A 12,053-nucleotide genomic window follows, 5' to 3' on the forward strand; every position below is an offset into this window, starting at 1 on the left:
ACCTATAAAAGGTCAGGACTATGGGCATTGTTCACCATTGCCATACCTTTTTCTCCTCATAAATATTCTAAAAATCCAGTAGTAATATCCTCATTGATGTTTTGGAGGAAGTTTTGCCAACATTTTTAATGAGGTGAGGTATCAAATCTTACGCCAATATATCCAAATCATATGTTCAAACTGATAAAACCTAACAATAAATTCCAAAACTGGGAGGAAAGGAGAGGTATTATTGTAATGAAAGATTTGTTTGTGGAGAACAGATTGACACATTTTGAAGAATTCGTAATGAAATTTGGACTCTCACAAAAGAGACAAATCTGAATACTTACAGATACATGAATTTGCATTAAAAAGTTTTCATCTTTTCCAGTAATATCACTTACTTTGCTATTAGAAAGAATTCTATTGTTATTAGGAAACATGAAATACACATGGGATTTATAGAAGACTTATTGCAGAAAAAATTACATCCTTACTTAGAATCAAAACCAAATGGGAAGAAGAACTCGGATCCGAACTAGAATATCGGATTTAGAATCCCTACAGTGCAGAAGGAGGCCATTCCGCCCATCATGTCTGCACCGATGCTTTGGTAACCCCACCCAAACTTTGGTCAATCTGGGGCAACGTTTTTAGCATGGCCAATCCACCTAGCCTTTGGTGTGAGATTTTACAAAGAATAAGTTCCACATCATCATGTGCTAGATTAGGATTGATACAATTAAAGATTGTACAAAGAGCCTATTTAACTAAATTGAAAATGAGTCAAATGTCTACAAAAGTGGAAGATAAATGTAAAAGATGTAATAGTGCTAATCATTTACATATGTTCTGGGCATGACCTGAACTTTGGGGATTTTAGGTCTCCTTCTTCAGCACCATTTCGGCCACTCTACAAATTAATCTAAATTTGTGTCCTTTAATAGCCATATCTGGGGATTCAGAAAAACCAGGATTGCAGACAAAGACAAGAGCTGATGCTAATTGCTCAAAGGCGAATTTTAACAGAATGTAAATCACCTTCTCTACCTATTGCCTCACTATGGCTTGGAGATCTTATGGAACCTTTATATTTAAATATTCCAGAATGGGTTCAATTGACAATTTTGCCATAGATGACAACCTTTTATTTTGTACGTGATCACCGTGACCTTTTAAAGGAAAATAATGATGTGGAGATGTCGGCGTTGGACTGGGTGAGCACAGTAAGAAGTCTTACAAAACCAGGTTAAAGTCCAACAAGTTTGTTTCGAATCACTAGCTTTTGGATCACTGCTCCTTCCTCAGGTGAATGAAGAGGTGGGTTCCAGAAACTTTAACCTGGTGCTGTAAAACTTCTCAAAGGAAAATAATGGGAACGGGGCGGGTGGGAGGGATTTGTTGTCTGCGATTAAAAAGGGATGGAATGCAACTTATTGTTATACTTTATATTGTTTGTATTTGTACTTAATATTTAAAAACTTAATTTAAAAAAGTATATAGAGCTCACTGCTAATTGGAGGATAGCTGGCAAATACTCTATTATTTTGTTTACATTGTTTCTTTGCTCGCCACCCTTGTGCATGAGAGATTTGGAATTGTGGTGATATGCATCACTGTAAATACACAAGGGATTAATGTAAATACACTACAACTAAGTAAACACTAGCGGGAGCGCCAGAGATGTCATGACATGCAGACATACAGCTAATGAATACATAGAATAGGACACGACCAAAGGGCAGTCAAGTCACCTAGAGGTGACACTACCACAAGGGGGCATTTCAAAACCCATATATAAAAGGACAGGGCACACATGCTCTTTCTCTTTCCACAGGCGACACTTAGAGTGAAGGACAGGGGCAGATCAGAAGCATCACACCCACCACGTGGCTTAGAGCAGACTGGTTAGTTAGACTGAGTTACTATAACAAAATTAGCAGGAGAGTCGAACTCATAGAGAACTGTGCTAATGGTTCAATACAAAGTCTGGAGTATGTTTTGGTCAAAGTGGGGTGCTTTGGAGGACGATTTTTCATCTTTGATGTGTTGTTGCAAATGTGGCACTGCACACAATCATCGCTGAACTGGGTTCCGCAATTATCATATAAACTCTCCTTTTTCACAAACTAAAACACACGCACGCCAACTGGTTAGAATTCGGCTCAGAAATCCAGAATACACCATGGCCGCATCTATTTATTGGGAACATTTGTGTTAGAATTAATGTGATGCTTTAAGATAAATATTTTGACCAGAGGATATGCGGGAGTTGACGCGGGTTATAGACCGTTTTGAAAGACGAATTGTACATTGATCCGCCTCTTAATCTTTTGCCTGTTCACACGAGTTCACAACACATCACCTCAATAGAACGGAGTATTTTAATAATCAAACAGCCATATTCTTCAACAACTTTTCCTTGGATGTACATGGCTCCGTCTAACAAATGTAAACACCTCATAAATAGTCGATGAGCGTTTGAAGGTAAAACAGCCTCTCACTTCCTCATCCCCTGGTCAGGTTGCCAGAAATGCTGACTTTTCGATTCTGATTTTGCTCTGATTTTGGTTTTGATGAATAAATCCATCGCTGTGCAAAATTGCACGCAGGTTATTTTGAATTCCACGGATGGCACTTCACTTATTATTATTTCTGTTGCTGCAAACCTTTACAACGAAGCTATTTGAGAAAAAGGCAATTGTGTTGAGACCGCATTGAGGGATAAAAAATAATGCATTATCGGTCCATCCACCACATTCTTCTCACTCAATATTCTGCCCCCCCCCCAATCCCGTACAAACGCTGCAGCCCCAGCGATGGGGGGGGGGGGATCACCTCCAGGTGCAATTGGGGAAATAACGATGTTTTGATAATAAATCACATTCTCAGATACTCACTGTCTCAGAATAGGATCCACATCAATTGTGGAAAAATGAATCTAGCAGATCTTTCAGAGGGGACTCCTTCTAAGAACAGGACAAACGTGTCCTTTCATCTGCCACCCTGGGTGCTCTGAATGCTGCGGCGCTGCGATGTGCTGCAGATATTTGTCGGGCACTCTTTATTCCTCACCGTAATATTTCTGACCGACAGGAAGTGGCGTCTTCCCGTCAGTTTGGGCGAAGTGGCGCTGAGATCGCGGATGCATGGTTCTGCTGCTCTATTCACCCTGCATTCACCCACTTTATACTATCAACACCCCCGTTTCCAATTCAACCGATTGTCTATCTCGTACTGACGGACAGCAGCAACATGCAATGCCATCGGCAGTTGTGCTGCAATTTAATTCGGGTGAGAGAAATTGTTGACATTCACACAGCCCTGGACTCGGCCGATCTCCCTCAATCGGCCGAAGGTGCTTCATTTCTATTATGGTCAAGGCAACCACTGCTGGCACTGCATTGATCTCAAGCTGCAGCATTTGCTGCCGCGGCTGGCACGCGCGAGCGGGTTAGGTGGGGGTCGAATGATTCTGCAGCTAATCAGGAAGAGGTTCAAACAGGTATTATGACAGTCCGTCAGCATTTTCTCACCTTGCCTCTATCGGTTTGTCTGCAATCTATGTTTCAGTCAAGTGCAATAATAGGTGTGCAGTCAATACTTAGAAATACAATTGCGAGATTTTGAATCCGGAATACTCTTGCGCCTTATTGAATTACACCACTAGTAACACATTGCATGTATTACGGTACTGCTACTGTATTACAGGTAAATCCCAGCCTGCTGGTTCCTCCCAGCAGGTGGCGTATAAAAGTGTATCTCTCCTGGGCTGCTCCCATTTCTGGTTCCAGCTGCAGGAGGCACAACATCTTGTGCAATAAAGCCTCATTGTTTCACCATTCTCGTCTCGTGGTAATTGACGGTACATCAATTTATTGCACTAGATTTTAAAAGATGGACTTCCTGCTCAAGCCTGATCACCTGGAACTGAGCCCTCATGCAACCAGCGCCACATCCGCCTTCGAGCACTGGCTAGCCTGCTTTGAAGGCTGCCTCAGAACAGCCACTGAAGAACTCTCGGACACACAGAAGCTCCAAGTTTTCTACTCACGGGTGAGCCATCAAATTTTTTCCCTCATCCGGGATGCGCCCACCTACACAGAAGCGATGACGCTACTAAAGGGACAGTACAGTAAGTCGGTGAACCAAGTGTACGCCAGGCACCTCCTGATGATGAGACGGCAACTCCCGGGCAAAACTCTGGACGATTTCTTGCGGGTTCTACAGATTCTCGGTAGGAACTGTGACTGCCAGGCAGTTTTGGCAGCCCAACACACCGAACTACTAATCAGAGGCGCTTATGTCATAGGCATTAAGTCTTCGTACTTTCGTCAGCGGCTACTGGAAAAGGGTAAGCTCGATCTTGCAGAGACTGTGCAGCTTGCCAATTCCCTGGAAGTGGCCTCCCGTAATCTGGAGGCCTACTCCTCCGACCGCGTGGCACCATCGTGGGCCCCACCAGCTGCCGACTCGAGTACACCGCAAGCCTGCGCCGCGGGCAGCTAGCCAACTCCGGAGGGCCCAAATATTATTTTTGCAGCCAGAGCAAACATCCCAGGCAGCGCTGCCCGGCACGGCACGCGACCTGCAATGGGTGCGGGAAGAAGAGCCACTTTATTTCCGTTTGCCAGGCCCGGTCGGTCACCGCTGTTTCCAGGCCCGGCATTGCTACACCCCCCACATGTGATCCAGGGGCGTTGCCATCTTCCCCTCCGCAAGCCACGTGCGGCCCGTGGGCGCCGCCATCTTTGACACCGCCTGCCATGTGGGCGCCGCCATCTTCAGCGCCATTTTGGACCACGCCTCAGGACCCCTGCTCGTCGGGCCGTTCGCTGCCCGCTGATACCTCCGCCACCGCTGATCAACCCAGCAACTCCCAACATCTTCCGCAGCTCGCCTCCATCACCCTAAATCAGGCTCGACCCCGCAATCTCTCGACCGCTACGACGACGGTAAAGATCAACAGGCACAAGACGACCTGCCTCTTTGACTCCGGGAGCACATAGAGTTTCATCCACCCTGCTACATTAAGGCGCTGCTCCTTCCCGGTACTCCCCGTCACCCACAAAATCTCTCTGGCCTCTGGATCTCATTCCGTGGAAATCCGGGGGTACTGTGTCGTGACCCTCACCATTCAGGGCATAGAGTTTAGCAACTACAGGCTCTACGTTCTCCCCCATCTCTGCGCTGCACTGTTACTAGGTCTTGATTTTCAATGCTACCTCAAAAGCCTTACTTTGAAATTCGGCGGACCCCTGCTCCCCCTCACCGTCTGCGGCCTCACGATCCTTAAGATCGATCCACCTTCACTGTTTGCGACCCTCACCCCGTTGCCACTAGGAGCAGATGGTACAGTGCCCAGGACAGGACCTTCATCAGGTCGGAGGTCCAACGGCTTCTGCGGGAGAGGATCATTGAGGCCAGCAACAGCCCCTGGAGAGCTCAAGTGGTGGTAGTGAAGACTGGGGAGAAGCACAGGATGGTCATTGACTACAGCCAGACCATCAACCAGTACACGCAGCTCGACGCGTACCCCCTCCCACACATATCTGACATGGTCAATCAGATTGCGCAATATCGAGTCTTCTCCGCAGTTGACTTGAAGTCCGCCTACCACCAGCTCCCCATCCACCCAGAGGACTGCCAATACACTGCGTTTGAAGCAGATGGCCGCCTCTATCACTTCCTTAGAGTTCCCTTCGGCGTCACCAATGGGGTCTCGGTCTTCCAGCGAGAGATGGACTGAATGGTTGATCAGTTCGGGCTGTGAGCCACCTTCCCATACCTAGATAATGTCACCATCTGCGGCCACGATCAGCAGGACCACGACGCAAACCTCCAGAAATTCTTCCATACCGCCAATCTCCTTAACCTCACCTACAATAAGGAGAAATGCGTGTTCCCCACCAATCGCCTTGCCATCCTTGGCTACGTAGTGGAAAATGGAGTCCTAGGGCCCGACCCCGACCGCATGCGCCCCCTCCCTGAGCTCACTCTCCCCCACTGCCCCAAGGCCCAGAAACGATGCCTGGGGTTTTTCTCGTATTACGCCCAGTGGGTCCCGAACTATGTGGACAAGTCCACAGTTTTCCCCCTGATGGCTGAGGCCCGCCAGGCCTTTAATCACATCAAGGTGGACATCGCCAAGGCCACGATGCACGCAGTCGATGAGACCCTCCCCTTTCAGGTGGAGAGCGATGCATCAGACGTAGCTCTGGCCGCCACCCTCAACCAGGCGGGCAGGCCCGTGGCTTTCTTTTCCCACACCCTCCATGCCTCTGAAATTCGGCACTCCTCTGTCGAAAAGGAGGCCCAAGCCATTGTGGAAGCTGTGCGATTGGAGGAATTACCTGGCCGACAGGAGATTCACTCTCCTCACTGACCAACGGTCGATGCCTTCATGTTTAACAATACGCAGCAGGACAAGATCAAAAATGACAAGATCTTGAGGTGGAGAATCGAGCTCTCCACCTATAACTATGAGATCTTGTATTGCCCGGGGAAACTCAATGAGCCCCCTGATGCCCTATCCCACGGTACATGTGCCAGCGCACAAGTGGACCGACTCTGGGCTCTCCACTATGACCTCTGCCACTTGGGGGTCATCCAGTTCTTCCAATTTGTCAAGGCCCGCAACCTGCCTTACTCCATTGAGGAGGTCAGGACCGTAATCAGAGAATGCCAAGTCTGCGCAGAGTGCAAGCCGCACTTCTACCGGCCAGATGGAGCGCACCTGGTGAAGGCCTCCCGCCCCTTTGAGCGCCTCAGCAAGGACTTCAAAGGGCCCCTCCCCTCCACCGACCGCAACGTGTACTTCCTCAACGTAATTGATTAGTACTCCCGGTTCCCTTTCGCCATCCCATGTCCCGACATGACTTCTGCCACAGTCATCAAAGCCCTGCATAGCATCTTCACCCTGTTCGGTTTCCCCACCTACATCCACAGTGATCGGGGATCCTCCTTCATGAGTGATGAGCTGCGTCAGTTCCTGCTCAGCAAGGACATCGCCTCGAGCAGGACGACCAACTACAACCCCCGGGGAACGGGACGGTCTGGGAGGCCGTCCTGCTGGCCCTTCGGTCTAGAAATCTCCCATGTCCCGCTGGCAGGAGGTCCTCCCCAACGTGCCCAACACCATCCTGTCACTCCTGTGCACCGCTACTTATGAGACCCCTCACAAGTTTGTGTTTGTCTTCCCTAGGAAGTCCACCTCCGGGGTCTCGCTCCCAACATGGCTGACCCGTCCTGGACCCGTCCTTCTCCGGAAGCATGTGTGGAGCCATGAATCAGCTCCCTTGGTTGAGAAAGTCCACCTCCTCCATGCAAACCCGCAGTACGCCTACGTGGCACACCCCGACGGGAGACAGGGCACAGTCTCCCTCCAGAACCTGGCACCCGCTGGGTCCCTACCCACAATCCCCGACCTGATAGCGTTCCCCCCCCCCCCCCGGTTGCCTCATTCACCCCTGCGCCACCCACCCTCCCTCCAGCGAACCTCACCGCAGCCCCCACCCCAGCAGGATCCGTCCCCTCACTGGATCCACTAAGGGGTGATGAAGAAGAGGACAAAACTCTCCCAGAGTCGCAGGTGACCAAGCCGGCACCCACATCACCACCAGGTCTGAGGCGATCGCGGAGGAGGGTCAGAGCCCCCGACAGACTCAATCTGTAATGTTTTTCTTCACCCCGCTGGACTCTTTTTTAAACAGGGGGGAATGTGGTAAACACCACTAGTAACACATTGCATGTATTACGGTACTGCTACTATATTACAGGTACAACAGTAAATCCCAGCCTGCTGGCTCCTCCCAGCAGACAGTGTATAAAAGTGTATGCTCTCCTGCGCTGCTGCCATTCTGGTTCCAGCTGCAGGACGCACAACATCTTATGCAATAAAGCCTCAATTGTTTCAATCACTCTCGTCTCGTGGTAATTGATGGTACATCAGTGTGCAGTCAATACTTAGAAATACAATTGCCAGATTTTGAATCCGGAATACTCTTGTGTCTTATTGAATTTTAGCTCTTCAGCTGTGTATCTCTGCTAACCACCATTCTTACCAACCATTCTAATTTATATCCACCAAAATAGTGATACCTATAGCTCAGTTTCAAAAAAAGACCCTGTATGGGGCGGCACAGTAGCACAGTAGTTAGCACTGTTGCTTCAGCTCCAGGGTCCCAGGTTCGATTCCCAGCTTGGGTTTCCTTCAGGTGCTCTGGTTTCCTCCCACAGCCCAAAGAGGTGCAGTTTAGGTGGATTGGACACGCTAAATTGCCCTTAATGTCCAACAGAGGTTAGGTGGGGTTACTGGGTTATAGGGAAAGGGTGGTGGTGCGTACCTAAATAGGGTGCTCTTTCCAAGGGCCGGTGCAGACTCGATAGGCCTAATGGCCTCCTTCTGCACTGTAAATTTGTACAGTTGCTTCCCAGGGTCCCAGGTTCGATTCCCGGCTTAGGTCACTGTCTGTGTGGAGTCTGTACGTTCTTCCCGGGTCTGCGTGAATTTCCTCTGGGGGCTCCCGTTTCCTCCCACAAATCCCGAAAGAAAGTTAGCTGAGTTGGACATTCTGAATTCTCTCTCTGAGTACCCGAACAGACACCGGAATGTGGCAACTAGGGGCTTTTCACAGTAACGTCTCCTTACCTAGGGGCTGGTTTAGCACACTGGGCTAAATAGCTGGCTTTTAAAGCAGACCAAGGCAGGCCAGCAGCACGGTTCAATTCCCGTACCAGCCTCCCCGAACAGGTGCCGGAATGTGGCGACTAGGGGCTTTTCACAGTAACTTCATTTGAAGCCTACTTGTGACAAGCGATTTTCATTTCATTTCATTTCACCTCAGTCGGAAATTATCATTCCCTTATTATGAAGCTGTACACTTGTGTTCTATATTCTCCAGCAGGGAAATGATTTCTGAGTGCCTAACCTGTCAAATCTCTTCAGCATATTGCATGTTGTATACATGTGCCTCGTACCTGTACTACATATTGCTATTTGGACTTAAATCTCTTGGAGATGTATACGATTATCCTCAGATAGAACTAAGAGTCTGTCAGACAGTTGTGTCACTTTGTGCTGGATGAGTCACAGAACAACTGCATCATAAGGTATTGGCCAGTAATTTGAAAGAACTAGCTAAAGTGAACCATCACATTAGATAAGGGATAGGTCAATAGAGGTTCAGTGATGGATATTGAAGGAAATATGACAAGGAGCTGGAATAGGCTATGCAACCCTTTGAGTCTGCTCCACCATTTAATAAGATCATGTCTGATAAGACAGTAACCTCAAGTTTGCATCCCTCTTACCCCCAATAATATATCACCCCCTGCCTCTGCCTTAAAAATATTCAAAGATTCTGCTTCCCCAACCTTTTCAGGAAGACAGCTCCAAAGATTCACGACCCTCTCTGTGAAAAGATTTTACCCCATCGCTGACTTAAATGGGTGATCCCTTATTTATAATTTGTGAGACCTAGTTCTAGATTCTCCCAGAAAAGGAAACATCCTCTCCACATCAACCCTGTCAAAACCATTCAAGATCTTAAGGTTTCAATCATCTTGCCTCTTACTCTTCTAAACTCCAGCAGATACAAGCCTAGACAGTCCAACCTTTCCTCAAGACAACTCACCCATTCCAAGTATTAATCTAGTTAGTAAACCCACTCTGAACTGCTTCTAGTACATTTACATCTTTCCTCCAGAGCTCCAAATGTGATCTTACTAGTACCTTGTGCAACTGAAGTATAATTATGTATTTATGCCCTATTATTTATTTAATTATAATTATGCCCTATTATGTATTTTCTGCCCTATTATGTATTTTCTTTTATTCCCTTTTCTTCCCATGTACTTAATGATCTGTTGAGCTGCTTGCAGAAAAATACTTTTCACTGTACCTCGTACATGTGACAATAAACAAATCCAATCCAATCCAATTTTCCTACTTTTGTGTACATTTCCCCTTGCAATAAATGTTTTACTTTTTTTTTAAATTTCAAGTACCCAATTCATTTTTTTTCTAATTAAAGTGTAATTTAGCGTGACCAATCCACCTACCCTGCACAGCTTTGAGTTGTGAGGTGAGACCCATGCAGACACGGGAGAATGTGCAAACTCCACACGAATGGTGAACCAGGCCCGGATCAAACCTGCAGTGAGCCAGCAGTGCTAACTACTGTGTTGTCCTCCCTTGCAATAAATTACAACATTCGATTAGCTTTCCTAACTACTTGCTGTACCTGCATGATAGCCTTTTGTGATTCATGTACTCAGAAACCCAGACCCGTCTGCACCCCAAAACTCTCCAATTTCTCACTATTTAGATAATATGCTACTTTTTCATTCTTCCTGCTAAAATGGACAATTTTACATTCTCACACTTAATCATTTTTATTGTCACAAGTAGGCTCACATTAACACTGCAATTAAGTTACTGTGAAAAGCTCCTAGTCACCACATTCTGGTGCCTGTTTGGGTAAACCGAGGGAGAATTCAGAATGTCCAAATGACATAACAGCCTGTCTTTCGGGACTTGTGGGAGGAAACCGGAGCACCCGGAGGAAACCCACGCAGACACGAGGAGAACGTGCAATCTCCGCACAGACAGTGACCCAAGCTGGGAATCGAACCTGGGACCCTGGTGCTGTGAAGCCATAGTGATAACCACTATGCTACCGTGCTATACTCCATTTGCCAGATCTTTGCCCATTCACTTATTCTATCTATATCATTTTGCAGCCTCCTTATGTTCGCTTCGCAAATTACTTTCCTCCCTATGGATACGGTGCGGTACGGAGGCACAGTGGTTAGCTCCAGGGACCCAAGTTCAATTCCGGCCTCAGGTGACTGTGTGAAGTTTGCATGTTCTACCCGTGTCTGTTGGTTTCCTCTGGGTGCTCCAGTTTTCTCCCACAGTCCAAAGATGTGCAGGTAGGTGGATTGATCATGCTAAATTGCCTTTAGGGTCCAAAAGAGTAGGTTGGGTTGCTCGGTTACGGGGATTGCCCTTAGGGTCCAAAAGAGTAGGTTGGGTTGCTCGGTTACGGGGATAGGGTAGAAACCTTAAGTAGGGTGCTCTTACCAAGGGCCTGCGCAGACTCGATGGGCTGAACTGCCTCCTTCAGCACTATAAATTCTATGATCTATCTTTGTGTAAATTTAGCAACCATTCCTTCAATCCCTACATTCAGTCACTTATATAAATTGTAAACAATTGGGGCCCAGCACTGATTCCTGTGACAGATCATTCATTGCCAACCTGAAAAAGATCCATTTATGCCTATTACCTCCTTCCTATTAGCCAGCCAATCTTCTATCCATGTCAATATGTTACATCCTATAGCATGAGCGTTCAGATTCTGCAAGAACCTTAGATGTGGCATCTTATCAGGTGCCTTTAGGGCAGCACGGTAGCACAAGTGGATAGCACTGTGGCTTCACAGCGCCAGGGTCCCAGGTTCGATTCCCCGCTGTGTCTGTGCGAAGTTTGCACGTTCTCCCCATGTCTGCGTGGGTTGCCTCCGGGTGCTCCGGTTTCCTCCCACAGTCCAAAGGTGGGATTAGGTGGATTGGCCATGCTAAATTGCCCTTAGTGTCCAAAAAGGTTAGGAAGGGGTTATTGGGTTGCGGGGATAGGGTGGAAGTGAGGGCTTAATGTGGGTCAGTGCAGACTCGATGTGCTAAATGGCCTCCTTCTGCACTGTATGTTCTATGTTTAAACACAGTACATCCACTGATCCCCTTTATACACCACACAGGTTAGTTCCTGTGCTCCTACAATTTACTCAATAGCACTTCTCTGGTGACTGTAATTTTCCTGAGTTCCTCCCTCCCTTCTATTTACTGGTTCATAGTTGCTTCTAGGATGTTGAAGATTTTAAAAAAACTACAACTGTAAGTAAGAAGGTCGACAGTCAGGGAAAACTTGCTTGCCGTCAAAATGAGTAGGGTCTGAGCTGTAGGGCCAGCACACGTGACGTAGCTAAACAGGCTGTATGGAACGGGGATTTCAAAGTTTGCCAACTCTGCACGGGCCACTACTCGGGGGTAAAGTCAGACTACAGTCA

General features: G+C 47.5%; 2 protein-coding genes across 2 annotated transcripts in view; both read right to left on the reverse strand.

Moving 5' to 3' along the window:
* LOC140410852 (4-galactosyl-N-acetylglucosaminide 3-alpha-L-fucosyltransferase 9-like) overlaps positions 1-2,939 on the reverse strand; it is a 234,301-nt gene extending 231,362 nt beyond the window's left edge. Inside the window, exon 1 of the mRNA XM_072499556.1 lies at positions 2,883-2,939. The gene's annotated coding sequence lies outside the window, so the exon portion shown is untranslated. The remainder of the gene's footprint in view (positions 1-2,882) is intronic.
* The window catches only part of LOC140410853 (4-galactosyl-N-acetylglucosaminide 3-alpha-L-fucosyltransferase 9-like), a 123,995-nt gene extending 121,052 nt beyond the window's left edge, over positions 1-2,943 (reverse strand). Inside the window, exon 1 of the mRNA XM_072499559.1 lies at positions 2,883-2,943. The gene's annotated coding sequence lies outside the window, so the exon portion shown is untranslated. The remainder of the gene's footprint in view (positions 1-2,882) is intronic.
* Positions 2,944-12,053: the final 9,110 nt, after the last annotated feature.

The sequence above is a fragment of the Scyliorhinus torazame genome, chromosome 4, assembly GCF_047496885.1.
Source record: "Scyliorhinus torazame isolate Kashiwa2021f chromosome 4, sScyTor2.1, whole genome shotgun sequence".
NCBI classification, from domain to species: domain Eukaryota; kingdom Metazoa; phylum Chordata; class Chondrichthyes; order Carcharhiniformes; family Scyliorhinidae; genus Scyliorhinus; species Scyliorhinus torazame.